This window comes from Ischnura elegans, chromosome 2, assembly GCF_921293095.1.
Source record: "Ischnura elegans chromosome 2, ioIscEleg1.1, whole genome shotgun sequence".
NCBI classification, from domain to species: Eukaryota; Metazoa; Arthropoda; class Insecta; order Odonata; family Coenagrionidae; genus Ischnura; species Ischnura elegans.
This window is the reverse complement of record NC_060247.1, coordinates 99,636,245-99,650,642: the sequence shown is the minus strand read 5'-3', so window position 1 is coordinate 99,650,642 and position 14,398 is coordinate 99,636,245. Positions and strand designations below refer to the sequence as shown.

Genomic DNA, 14,398 nt, shown 5'->3' with positions numbered 1-14,398 from the left:
GAATACTATGAGGCAGTTAGTACTACGATTTGAGGGATACAACCCGGCAAAACCTTAACCCGACAGAAACTAATTGGAACCTTTCTAGGTTATTTAAGGACGAGGCGTCACTAAGGACGCTTAAAGGGAGCCCACGTATAAAGGCCGTATTTGGCAAAGGAAGAGGTCTTTCGGGGAATCTTGTAGAGAAAGGACCAGTGGAGGGAATGAGAATCGTTAGGAACAGGGATAGCGGAGGATATTGGGCGACGCAATCTGGTTTGTGCGTCGCTGAAGGTAGGCTGTTCGACCTTCCGACGGTGTGTGTGCCTGGAAACGGTGAAGGAAGCGAGGGAACTATTCCCCTGCCTCACCGGTAGCCTTCTTTATAAGGATCGGTTGGGACTCGAAGTTTTCCAGGACAAAAGCGCCAGTGAGGTAAGGATAGGGTAGGTTCTGGGAATCGATGCTGGGCCAAAACAAAAGATGCTCACAACACCATAGCTTATTTATTTTGAATATTCCAGCAACACAAAGACTACAGAGTAGCATGCAGCGTTAAATAACTTGAATTGTGAAAACTGTACGAATGATTTATCTCAAACTCCCCTCAAAATTACGATACATCAGGGATGGAGGATATTTCCGATATGTATCAAACCCTGTGTTGGCCTAGGTGGCGACGGGATAAAGTCCTTGACAGCTAATCCATCCAGAGCATGGATGTATGTGCGTGTTCATTAACTTAATTGCAAGAAAGAACTGCATTGTCCTAAATTCGGTTGATAATTAAAGACGAAATTATTATTATTGTCATGTCTTCAAGATAGGGTGGAATATGACACGAAACATGAAATGTGAAACAATGCGATATACGATAGAAACACAACTGAAACTGCAGGTAATACTTCAGTAGCACAAAGACAAGGTAGCCACATAGAGCGTTTACAAACTGAAATTTCGAAATTCGTAAAAATAATTTTTCATCTTTTTCACAATTAGTTCATTGCTGTGTGTGATTCATGTTATTAATTTCAATTTCAATGAAGAGGGTATCTGAAATGTTATTAAAAAAGGGCGATTTAAAATGATAATTTCAAGACACAAAAACCACAAGAAAATTGATTAAAATAAGAGCGACAAAAAATTTACGAAAATCACAATGGCCTTAATCAAACAGACGATTAGTGATTAGATCCGAATGGAAGGAAAGCTGAAGTAAAATATAGCAGCAAAGGTAGAAGCAATGAAATGAATGGTTCTCTATAGGAATAGTTAAAATCAAATCGGCGATATAGCAGTGCACTCTTAATGTGGTCAGGGGAAAAGAAATTTTGAAGATGAATCGTTAGGTGGGTAAATGGAAAAACTGTGCAGGGAGAGGAGGAAAGCATGAGTAGGGGTTTCGCCCTGAATTAAGTCAAAAGCAAAAGGAATGAAGAATTGGATAAATTGGTGAGGAAAATCAACGCTGGGAAGAAGGAAAATCATTAGGGTGAAGATACTAAATAGAATTAAAATTCATTTCATAATGTCGATGAAGGAGAAAGGTCACAAATTTTACTTCAGAATGATGAGCAATAACAAGGGTAATTTTGAAGGCAATTCGGTACATGAAAAGACAATCTTTCATAGCCGAGATAGAGAATGATTTGAAGAAGAATTTGACAATTATTGAAACAACAATGACCAGATAATATTATTATTCTGGTATTCTACCGATTAAGGTAGGTTTCCATGAAGTGTTCAAGAAGTGATCTGGAAGCCTCCCTTTCCTTTCAGCACTGCCTTCTTTAATTCACTGTAAGGCCTACTCTCTTTAATCTATCTATAAATCCTATTCTTTCCCTTCCCCTCCCTCGTTTTCCAAACATTCTACCCTCTAACACCATTTTCAACATCCCCTCCCCGCTAAGTACTCCTCCCATCCATACCTTCTGTCTCCTCCGTATCTCATCTGAAAGCTGCCTCTCCTCACCCACCATGTCCTTCCTGTACTTCGTCGTACCTTTTCCTCTCCGTCCATTTCACCCTCTCCATTCTTCTCCATACCCACATCTCGAATGCCTCCAATCTTCTCTCGTCTTCTTTCCTCAGTGTCCACGTTTCCGCACCGTAGAGAGCTACACTCCAAATCAAACTCTTCACTAACCTTTTCTTTAAACTCTTACATAACGATCCTCTCAGAAGCTCCTACCTGTTCATGAACGCCTCCTTTGCTAGTGCAATTCGCTTCCTGATGTCCTTGCTACTGTGTCCGTTTTCCTCTAATGTGCTGCCAGATAATAATAAGCTGAAAATAAAAAAGGTCAAAGTACTGCTTTGCAGCAAAAGTAAGGAGGCTACGACAAAAATAAACTAGGAAAAGAAACTCTTGAAGAGGGGAAAGAGTTTTGTTTCCTAAGAAGTCGAATAACCTATGATGGACGGAGTAGGAAAGAAATAGACAATAGAATACTGCAGGTGAAGAGGGATTTCCAGAAAAAGAAAATATTATTATCAGCTTTATCATTAGGTATCAGATTCTATATTTGCATTAATGGAGAGTATTTGATTCCCATGGATAATTTTGCTAAGTTTTATGAATGTTTTTCATTATTTAGAGAGCAGTTTCAGTTTGTAAAATCTACATAACTTTCATGCAGGTATACCCTCGCACAATACTGTTCTCGTGTATTTTCAATTCACGAATAATTATAATTTTCCTATAAAAATATTGCAATCACTCTTGTTTTCTCGAGGAAAACCAAAGCAGATTTCTCGTGCATCGGCGACTCCTCGACGAGAGAAGAGGAGGGATGGCACAACAAGAGACGGAGAGGGATGGAAAGGAAAGGAGCCGACGTAGTCGCTTCCTTCCCTTACGGCTAACAATCACGCATTTACGGTGGGCTGCAGGGTTCTTGGGTAGTGTGTAGACGGGTAGGCGGGTCGCTATGCCATCGCCAATTCGCAGCGACGACGTCTAAGGACCCGTTCCCCTCTCCACCTCCAAATCAAGAATTCCTGACCAAGTCACATTATCCTCCCCGTCCTCGTTCTAACCCCCTCACCCCCCCCTGTAGTTCTTCCCTCCCGATTGTTCGCCCTTGCGACGCTTCCAAACCTTTCCATTCCTTCAGCTGCACTACCCGCTATCCACACACAATTTCCACGAAATCCTTTTCTCTGCTTCGCTCCGACGATCCTTTTCGTTGTATTCTGTCGCCTCATTTTTCGAGCATATTTTTATCTCCGGGTATTCTCTCAGCTCCGTCAGATTTTTTCCATACAAATCTGCTTTGTTTTATCCTCGAGAAAAAAAAGTTATTGCAATATTTTAGGAGTAGGAAAATTATGATAATTCATGAATTCAAAGTACTGGTGCACAATAGTGCACAGACTTTATATGAATGTTATGTAGATTTTTACAAATGGAAGTAAACTGTTCTCTAAATAGTAAGGAAAAACATTCCTAAAATTTAGAAAAATTTTCCATGCGAATCAAGTTCTTTCCATTTATGAAATCACATTAACTACTTCATCGAAAGTTCACTCGGAATGATAATTCGCATTCCCACGAGTTATCTTTTTTCCTAATAAGAGATCATATAAATTTATAATATTTGCTACTAATCGCATATCTAACTTTCTATTCCTGTAATCCAGAAAATAGAGTCTAGGTGATATTAAGGAAGACTATTAGGAGGAGACAATTTTTACAGTGTTTATTTCACCATAAGAGTGTAATTTGTCTATAATTAAGAAATTTAGGATGGGTGCGATTCTCTCGCCGAACAATGAAAAAATATTCTGTTGTATACCGCATTTTACGATCACAAAGCATCCAGTAAAATGTCAAGGGATAAACGGCCACAGTGTCGCGTGCTCGTATAACTTATAAGAGCTTAAAATATCCAACGCTTGTAATACCCTCCATTCTTCGACACGCAAGTCAAAGACCAGGGCAAATGGCTGTGCCATTTTGCGTGTAAATATAAAGGCGATGGAACCGTTTATCACTCTCAGTGGATCACGAGAAGAAAATGCTAGGTATAGGGGAGACTGGGGCACAGTGGGACAGTTTTAGCATTTCATTTTTATTTCCCACAGAATTATTGTAAAATGGAAGATTTTGGTGTCATTGCTTAAAGAGTATATTCCTCAACTTATTAAAAAATTCGCAAGTAATCCAACTAACTTAAAATAGTTGAAATACTCAAGTTTCTTCTTTGTTGAAAAGTGTCCCACTCTGCCCCAGGCTGGGGCAGAGTGGGACAGTGCACGGGGCAGAGTGGGACAGGCTTGCATTACTCAATAAAATACAAAGTTTAAATTAATTGAGGGTACAAATGAATTAATTAACATTAATAGGCGAAATATACATGCAAGCGAACATTTTAATCAAGAAATTTTTATTCAAGATACATGTGCTGATAAAAAATATAAAGTCATGTAATTATAAACTTTAAAACACTGCATGCAATGTTTTTCATCAACATTTAATTACGCTAATGGCTGAAGTTCTGCCAACTGCCCTTGGTGGTAAATTTAGTCACTTTATTCTGAAACTGTAGCTATATCTTCCATTTTCAATCATTTTTAGTTCTTTAATGTGAAAATCTTAAATTTTCTTGACATTTTATCGCTCATTTTTCAACATTTTCTTATGACCAGGCTGTTTTTTCTCTCTTTCCTTTGATGATATTATTTTATTTATTATTGATGATATTTTCCAGTCTCTTTTTAACTGGTGTTCCCGTAGGTATCTCCTATCTTTTCTTTTGTCTAGCATGTTTAGATATTAGCCTGCTAGATTTTGGACGTTATTCCTCAGGGGGAAAACTATGCTCTCTAAAACGAAGTTTCAACCCGGGTTGTCCTGGGCTTTCGAGATTTTACTCGGTTTCTAAGTGAAATTCTAAAGGTCCAACAAATTGATCTTTGACAGTTTCTTGGGCAAGGTCTTTGTCATTAAAAATACTTGGGTTAACAGGGCATATCCTGGTTGAACCGAAAGTAAAAATAATATGTAATATTATTAGATGTAAATGCTTTTTTATGTGCTGTATTCAACCAAGTTGCAAATTGTTATTCTCTCTCCTGGGTGGTTTATAGGCCATTTGCGGTCATTTCAATATTTTTTCAAAAGGCCAAACAAACAGTTATCTAATTGATTGCAGTGAGGTGACAAAGTAAAAAGTACCACCCATTCCTTTTTACTAACTCAATAGTATCGGCAGAAATATATGATTCGTGGTTATGTAAAACTAGCAATGCAGGGTTTTCTTTAAAAAATTGTGCGTGTTCGATGAAATATTTTAAAACCAGTAAAAATAAATTGATAGCCATCCATTCAGAAGGACATGCGGCACCTACTGATCCTATGGGACACTTCAACAGTATTTTTAGGAGGAATTTCACTCTAGACAACACAAGAAATGGAGGAATTGTATTAACCTGAACCTTTATAATATAGCACAATGACATCGAGGAGCCTCTTTCAGAGGAGGTAACTTCACCTACTTGTTTTCACCTTAGAGGGCTATCACTTTTCCTGGAGTTGAACGGTATTGGAACCACTTTCATCATGATTACACCTCCAGCGGAAAATACATGTTGACATAAAGAGCTGATAGATTGGAAAAAAATGCACTCACAATCGTCCTATAGAAGCCCACGTCTCTGGCCAGTGAGGTTGCTTCTGGTTTTCAAAGGCTAATCGAAGGATTCTGCTTCAAAAAAAACGTAAAATAAACCAACATCAGCGATGTCTTTCTGATCGCAAGATGGCGGGTATTTCTTTCTATTTCTCTGAGCTAACTCATATACTAATTTTTCGTGCGCAGAGGAGACAGTCTGTGGTGCAGTCGTGCTGCAGTTTTAAGTCACAGTTTACTATGGTGGTAATTTATTTTATAAGTTATGAATCTCAAAAATTCAATTTATAAATAATTTGATTTAAATAGATAATACGTAATAAACAATCTTGCCTCAAAATTCTCTTTAAAAATAAAGTTTTATTGCCTGTTTTTCTTCCTTTCACGCAAATCACTGAATGTTCCCAGAGCAGGCTTTTAGAAAGGAGGAATGTGGCAGCAACTAATGTTTATGAGACTCTCTCTTCTCACTACCTCAAGCTCGCTTCTGGCCAAGACTGAACTGTTCCTTACAAAGAGCACATCTATATAACAGATGTGGGATTCAGGAAATGTAGACAAATTGTCGCATACGATCGGGGTTCACACTAATTATTTACTTCGGCATTACTTTTCTCATGTTCATTGCTGTTGCCATTCTTTAGTTTTGTCCTCGCATTCACTAACTGAAATGTACTGCTTCAAATCCTAAAGCATCAATATGGAGCCAAAACATTAAAAAGTAAGCATGATATGAAATTTGAGTGCGTTTAGGTAACGGATATTGATAGTACGAAGCTCCTGGGCTGTAATTAGGCATCAAACTGTGCCCCAATTCGAGTTGTCCCACTGTGCCCCAATCCAAGTTGTCCCACTGTGCCCCAATTTCAGCTGTCCCACTGTGCCCCGCATGTCCTGAAGTCTTGTATTTGTCAGCAAAAATTTTAAACATGTTACTTTCGAAAAATATGTTTAGAAAAATATTACTAAGTCTTTAAATAATGTATTCACCAAGTCATTCCTTATGAAACTTGCTATAGTTAAGAGAATTGCATAAATATTCATAACATGAAAGTTACGAAAATTATAGCAAAAAACATATTTTATAACATTTACGCGAAGCTACATAAGATTAGGAAATAAGATTTTTGTGCATTATTCCTCGTGATATGACTTCCTTAATTTTAATGCATTTGCCCTTTGACCGAGTAAATTGTTTAAATAAATCAATTGTCCCACTGTGTCCCGTGTCCCACTGTGCCCCAGTCTCCCCTACCTCTAGTCAGCGAGTATTTCTGGTCTGGATTCCGTTGGCTGACGGATACACTAAACGTCAAATAAATTAAAGTTTCCGAGAGATCTTTTCCCATTACAACAGAAAGATAAAAAAAAGAATTATGAAGGAGTATCGGCTATCATAAATAACTTCCAAATTCTCGGAAAAATAATATGCATTATTTTATTTTCTCCATTTTATTGCTCCAAAGGTTTAAGTCTCTATTAGAAGCTTACGAATGAAGTTGAGCCCCTATGAATTCATAAGGCATTTGTAGGCTCAAATGACATAATGAGTAGTGCATAGGTCACACAACTACTATCTGTACATAGATTCACTGCATTTGTGGAATCAAAACAAAAATTACCCATAGCATTTACACCAATCCACAAATTCAAATTGATCTGCCAATGCCTTCCGTTCACTAGCTAGTTCAATTAGCATTCAATCTGCTAGTTATGAGGCTTTCAAGTGGACAGCAGGGTAAACATGAAAAAAAGCAATGGAATTCAAAACATGATATTCTAGTCAAAACAACAAAGGCAGCAATTACATAGCATTCCCTTAAACTGAAAAATATTGCGCATGAGACGTAAATCTATGCATAGATAACTCTAAAGCTTATCCAAGGAATAACCTAGGACTTACTAACGGTGTGCTTCAACGGAGCTGCCCGCAAGTACAATGAAATTGAAAATATTCCACAGAGGAAAATCGATTATCTTGACCAAGGATTCGAACCCGGATCTCCCGAATTCGGACTTTACTTACTCTATACTTTGACCACTCAGCCTAATATCAATACCATAATGAATAAAATGGAAAAAATAATTGGTTCAAGGGAGCATGCAGGCATTGTAATCATGAAAGAGGTCATTTACTTCAAAACTGACTCTATATAAATGCGTATTTGATACTTAGATATTTGAAGCTATGAATTTGGCTTGGAGGCAATCAACCAATCAATGATATCACCATTGCGGAATTTCAGAATGAAGAATGCCTTTTTGTTTCACAATAAGATATCATTACAGGGCAAGGATAAAACGCCTCGCTTTATTGGCTATCATGATGAATTAAAGCATACACACCCATAAAATGCAGTACCATCAGCCGAGTAATCATTAAAATAAGACTTGATAACTTATTCATTTTACCTTGATAAACATATAAAATTACGAGCAAAATAAATGATAATTTTCAATAACATTGATGTAGACTTAAATAAGAAATCAGGTAATTTTTTTATTTAAATAGAAAAAACTTTATTTAGTGAGCCAAAAATGAGATTTAACAATAGAATTCCTTTGAATAGATTAACCACTTGACGGATCAATTAAGGGAAAATTTACCGAAGTGCTCTCGGGAATACAGGAAAATTAAGTTGTTTTTGGAACGGGTTGAGTAATAAATCTGTCATACAATGAAATAAAACTCGAAAAAATTACCATAACTAATCTACCATTCCTAAAAAACGCGCGAGAAACAAAATAGGAATTGCATGGATTGCATTCACTCGAGAATTCAGAGACACAGCTGGGGTAGTAATTTTACTCGGGCGTGCAACAGATAGCATTCACGAGGGAGTTCCGCAGCAAGAAGGAAATTAAAGCGTGGAGAAGATCTTGAATGCGCTCAGTCGCTAATTTCCACTGGTACAGTTTAATGCATCGGGCGCTCGGAAATAAGATCTAAGCCGGTCTGAGGGCACGCAAACGCGGTGAGATGGACTTCTACATCCGGGGTAAGAGGAATGTTTCTCTCTGCTTTCCTCGGCGCATTCCTCTTTTTAAAACGGAGTGATGGTATCTATCAAAAAGACAGCCACTTTTCAACTCTTATCGCAAATTAGCATGCAAAAACCGCGAGTGTTTGCCATAATTAGTCGCAAGCACCACCCACAAGCCGCATAAAAGCGAACCAAGACCTGTAGGCACTCGGAATCAGCGAATGAAAATCAGTACCGCCATACTTTTACTGTCGGAAAGGCACTCCATTGCCTCTGCATAACTTCTACGATATATCCCAATCTGGCATGAAGGAGTTACTTTTAGGCCAATTGTTATAATGGGAACTATCTCGGAAAAGTTAAGCCTCATTTATAATATTTAATAATGATAAATGGCATGCAAGATTGCTGTTAATTAGTTTACCGAGTTATTAAGAGACAAAGGAGTTAATATTTCAGTTCATAAGACCAGACATTCATTTGTACGAGGAAAACGTTCTTCTGACTCGTAACGCATTACTAGATTAAATTGATGAGGTTCAGGACACTCAGTTCCGGCTAAGGCGAGGCATTATACGGCACTAGGGTGAAATGATTTTTTTTATCGTCAAGAAATTTATGCAGTGAAATAATCTTTTAGAACAATTACATTTTCGACGGAAAATTAAATGTCAATCCGTGATAACATAAACATCGAATCGGATATGTAAATAACATTAAATACATAAAATATTTAACTCAATACAAACCCAAAAATTTGTCAGCCAAATATTTCATGCTAAAATGGCCGATGTGGAAAATAATCCGTTGCTGTGATGATCATATTTCTTACACACCAAACATGAAATGATACCATGAACGTGAAAGGAATCAGCGGCTATCAATGATTAAGGCCCACTACATAACAAATTTTTGAATCCAAAATAAAAAATTATATTTTCAATTTGATAAATTATTTTATTTCGACATGCTGAGAAATTTTAATAATCCTTTCGAAAATAATTCTTACGCAACAAAGAAAAGGCAACAAAACCATTGACGAATAATACATCAGCAGGTATCAATAGTTATGTCTCACTAGATAACACATAATTACACGCTAAATTTGAGAATTATATCTAATAATATCAAAACTATATCTAAAATCGGTGATGGTTTTCCGGGTTTACACCGCGTTGATACCACGGTGTAAACCTGTAAACCCGTAAAACCATCACCAATTAACTAATCGCGGAAGCCTCCGTAATAATTCATATCTAAAATCATTGAATTATTTTCTTCCGCAGATAAATTTATTATACACCTATTTTATTTGTTTTTTCGTTTGTAAATAGCCTTGGAAACACACACACATAAAACCACCATAGATCAAAAGATTCTAAAACATCGCGTTATAACTCTGCGGTGGACATCGTAAGCCACTAAATCCACCCATCGTAGATGATGATACCAAAATTCCGTATTACGGCCACCACCCATTTCTCCACATACAAACCGAACAGGCCCCCACCTCACTCCACTATAGCGGCAGGTGGATAAAAAAGAACTATCGCGGAGGGCTGCTGGACTTGACGCACGCCTTCCCGTGGGGATCGCGCCTGCGATGCCGTAGGTAAATAAACAGCTGGGATCACAGGACTTTTGTTATTCGGCCAAAATCAAACTATCACGGCATCGGACGGCCGCGGCGCCCGGCGCCTCACGTACTATCGGTTTCAAAATTATGCAGACACCCAGGCGTCCCACTTAACTGATGGAGCCGTGTCGGTGAAAACTCGTGAGGTTGGCACATAAAGCAACCTGCATCCCTCACTCGTATGCCACCAAGAGCCGACGAGGACGGGGCGGAGGTGGACGCGGCCTAGCCACCGAAGCTGGAGTCAAACTCCATGAGCATGAGCCCAATCAGAATTAAGATTAGCGGATGGAATCCACTGGGCCAACTCACGTCCACCTCACGCCGGGCCGTCGGAGTGTTTTCTTTCGGGATCCTAGGCGAGGTTTTTCCGATCTTAAGATTCATATTTGGACTCACCGTGAACACGGATTGTATATGTGGGTCCGTGTCTGAGTAGGATTACTTCACGCGCATTTGCTGCACTGAAGTTATGGGGGAAATTCGAATCTTATTAAATTGTAATTTTTCTCCACTTTGTAAAAGATTAATTGGTAACATCAACATAATAGAAACAGTTGACTCAAGAAACAAATTAATACCGATTTTTTTAGCGACATTTAAAAAAAAATTAATGACTCAATATACGTTAAAACATTTATTTCTAAGCAGATATATTCAATGAGTGGAAATAAGTAGGGGAGGTGGCAGAGGTTGTATTTTATTCTTGCGTCTGTCAAATCTCAGTTGAAGAAATGGATGATATCCATTATGTCATAAATTTATAATTGTCCAATCGCTCTGGTCAGGCTGGTTGGTCGGCAATCTCCGAGGGCCCCCTCAACTCTCGCGTCTATCGCGAAGCCTGACCAGACCGATTGGACAACAATAAATAATTTTACATTTATGACATAATGGATATCATCCATTTCTTTAACGGAGATTTGATAGTCGCAAGAATAAAATACAACCTCTGCCACTTCCCCTACTTATTTCCACTCATTGAATATATCTGCTTAGAAATAATTTGTTAACGCATATTGAGTCATCAATTTTAAAAAATAGGTGTTAATTTTGTTCCTGAGTCAACTATTTCTATTATGTTGATCTTATCAATTTATCTTTTACAAAGTGGAAAAAAATACAATTTGATAAGATTCGAATCTCCTCCATAACTTCAGGGCAATAAATGCGCGTGAATTAATCCTACTCAGATACGGAGCCACCTATACAATCCGTGTTCACGGTGAGTCCAAATATGAATCTTAAGAGAGGAAATCCTCGCCACGGAGCCCGCAAGAATTCTGACGGCCCAACCTGTGCGTGAACGTGAGTTTCCTCAGTGCACTCTATCCGCTAGGGCATTTGAGCCTGTAGTTTGACTCCTGTCTCGCTATCCCGATCGCCCCCGCGTCCGTCCTCGTCGGCTCTTGTTGGCGTACTGTTGAGAGATGCAGGCTACCTCATGTGCTAACCCTCCAAGTTTTTACCGACCCGACCACATCAGTTAAGTGGGGCTCGTGGGTTTCTACATACTTTTGGAAACGATGGTTACAACCGCGTGGTAAAGTGGGAGATGGCTATAAGAATGAATGATGTTGGAGCGATGGGAAAGCTGAACTCCGGCATGCACAACCTGTTTGTACACAAGTGATTTAAAACATACCTGTTCAGGGAGGTTATTCTGTGCATTGGAATGAAATGACCACATTCTGAGAGCTGCTGGATCTTCGAATGAATCGTTCAATCGTTCATTGATTAAGGAAACACCAATGACACGATGGAAATGAACCGTTCGCGTGGAAGTGATCCATTATTCGCGCGTGTGCTTTCAAACGCACCTCTTCAGGGAGGTTATTCTGTATTTCGGAATGGAAATGACGAAATTCGGAGAGGTGTAGGACCATCAAATGAATCGTGCAATGTGTCATTCGTTTTTCAAGGAAACACCAATGACACCATGGAAATGAACCGCTCGCGCGAAAGATACCCATTGTTCGCGCGCCATAGGTGGTCTCTTGTTGAGCTTCCAAACAATGCCCGTACTTCACCTACAACTAACTACATATTACCCTGAAAGCCACCTACAGAGGCGTTTGGCAAGGTTTGGTGAACCATCTCCAATATCCATCATGCGCTTCACCATCCATTAAAGTTTACTTCCACGAACATGTACACTAAATATGGCACGTAGGCTATGAGATTAGCCTATATCCGTCTTATGAAGGCAATGTGCCGTTAATAATTGCTATATTTTGGTCTAAAACGGACTAAAATCCAAAAGCATGACGTAATTGCATGGGAGGGAAATTTTTTCAAACGATGATTTCCACCTGCACTCGGGAAAGGATGACATAAAACATTAATAACAAGGGTCGTTCCATAACTTATGCCCCATATTTTTTCTCAGAACATATTTATTATTAAGAGTAAGAATTTGGTGAAAATATGCATCAACATGATTGGTCCATTTTCTATTTTTCTACGTAGTCCCCATTACGTTGTATGGTCGTGCACCAACATTGTAGGAGAGCATGTATTCCTTGCTGGTGAACGCTCTTGTCCCATAGTCCGACCTTGGCTGATCATGAAACTAAATTTCTGCATCTCCAAAGCCTCTAAATTTCTTTACCCATCTTTGCCTCATTTACTGTATTCCTGTTAACTGCAGCATCGCCATAATCTGCACCCAAATGTGTATGGATGCTCACCACGGTTTCCTTCTCTGCACACAAGAATTCAATAGCTGCACGCTGCTTTTAACGTGAGTCGTATGTAAACGCAATTTTGACGCTGTACTATGGCTCTACCATCTGCTGGGACGGTTCCAACCTTCACCTGCTCAAAGAACTAACATCAAATGCGAGGAGCCGACAAGGACATTGATTGATGTACATTAATGTCATTTTTTTAATGCGGGGCATTACTAATTGAACGACCCTTGTATTTCATAAATATCCACGTGAACACTAAAACATACGAGCATGTCAGCCATAAAAATATTTTCCTAACGGCGTCGAAAGTTTCCCTTCTATGTAAAGCTCTCATATTTTATGCTCACTGAAAAACACGCTAAAACACCTACAAAAAAATGCTCACACCCACTTCGAACATACAGAATGTGTTCGCAGGTCCTCGTCAACAACCTTCAGACGGATTTGCTGTCGCTTAGGAGACACCGGCACTCCTCTTGCGCCCACCTTGAAACCCTCGGATCACATTAGCGATTCTGCGGACGAAAAGACATCAAACTCGAGCCTTAAGATATCCGCCTTACGCCCACTTGACTGCTCTGACTTATCGGATTTCCCATCTTCGACCTTCCTGTCGCTTCAATCACGTGCTTTTACGCAAGTTAGCAAGTGGTTTCCCCATCTAGATTTTAGCATCAAATGATGTTAAATTGTTAGGGCCGTATTAGTGCCTTGGAGTTTTAATTTTGAAGAATTCCTGCCGAATGTAGGCTCACCATGCTAGCAATTTGAAATTTATATTTTAGAAATTCTTGTAAATGAAATATTTATGTTTGAATGTTGTTTAATTTAACCCTATATGGCAGATAAGTTCCTATTGCAGACCAGAAAACTATTCCCATGACTCTCCATATCCATTTAACGCACTCATTAGTACACAAATATCAATAAAAAGCCTGTAAAAATTTAACAAAAGTAACTATTGTATAATCAGAATTTTATTTCTAAGGCTACGAAGATAATGCCTAAAATTATGACGAATCTTCCGTCTAGCTCGGTAGGCTTTTCAAACGAGAGAATAAACACCTAATATTCTCAGTTTTACTGAGACGCAACCTTGCCCATGAACACTAGTTATACACTATTTTTTGGCTTTTTTACTCAATGAATTCTGATCCGAATTTGAGGCGCTTAAATGGGAATCATGTCCAGGAAGCAGCCAGAATGCGATGATTTATAATCATCGTGATTCTATGGAAAATTAAACGTAAGTCCGATTTCAACAAGGAAAGCACAATAACTAACAATACATAAAAATAATTTTGTCCTATATTTCAAACTGCCAAAGCACGAAGAGGCAAGACATAGGTGAAATCCTATTAGCATCGATCTTATTTACTAATAATTATAATAGTTTTCCTGAACTAAAGCAAGTTATTTTTCATCTAGGATTCCAAGCTTTAGCTCGAAAAGACAGAAATAGTATAA

At 38.6% G+C, this 14,398-nt stretch overlaps 1 protein-coding gene across 2 annotated transcripts in view; it reads right to left on the bottom strand.

Moving 5' to 3' along the window:
• The window catches only part of LOC124154235 (growth hormone secretagogue receptor type 1-like), a 509,236-nt gene that overhangs the window by 223,813 nt on the left and 271,025 nt on the right, over positions 1 to 14,398 (bottom strand). The window lies entirely within an intron of this gene.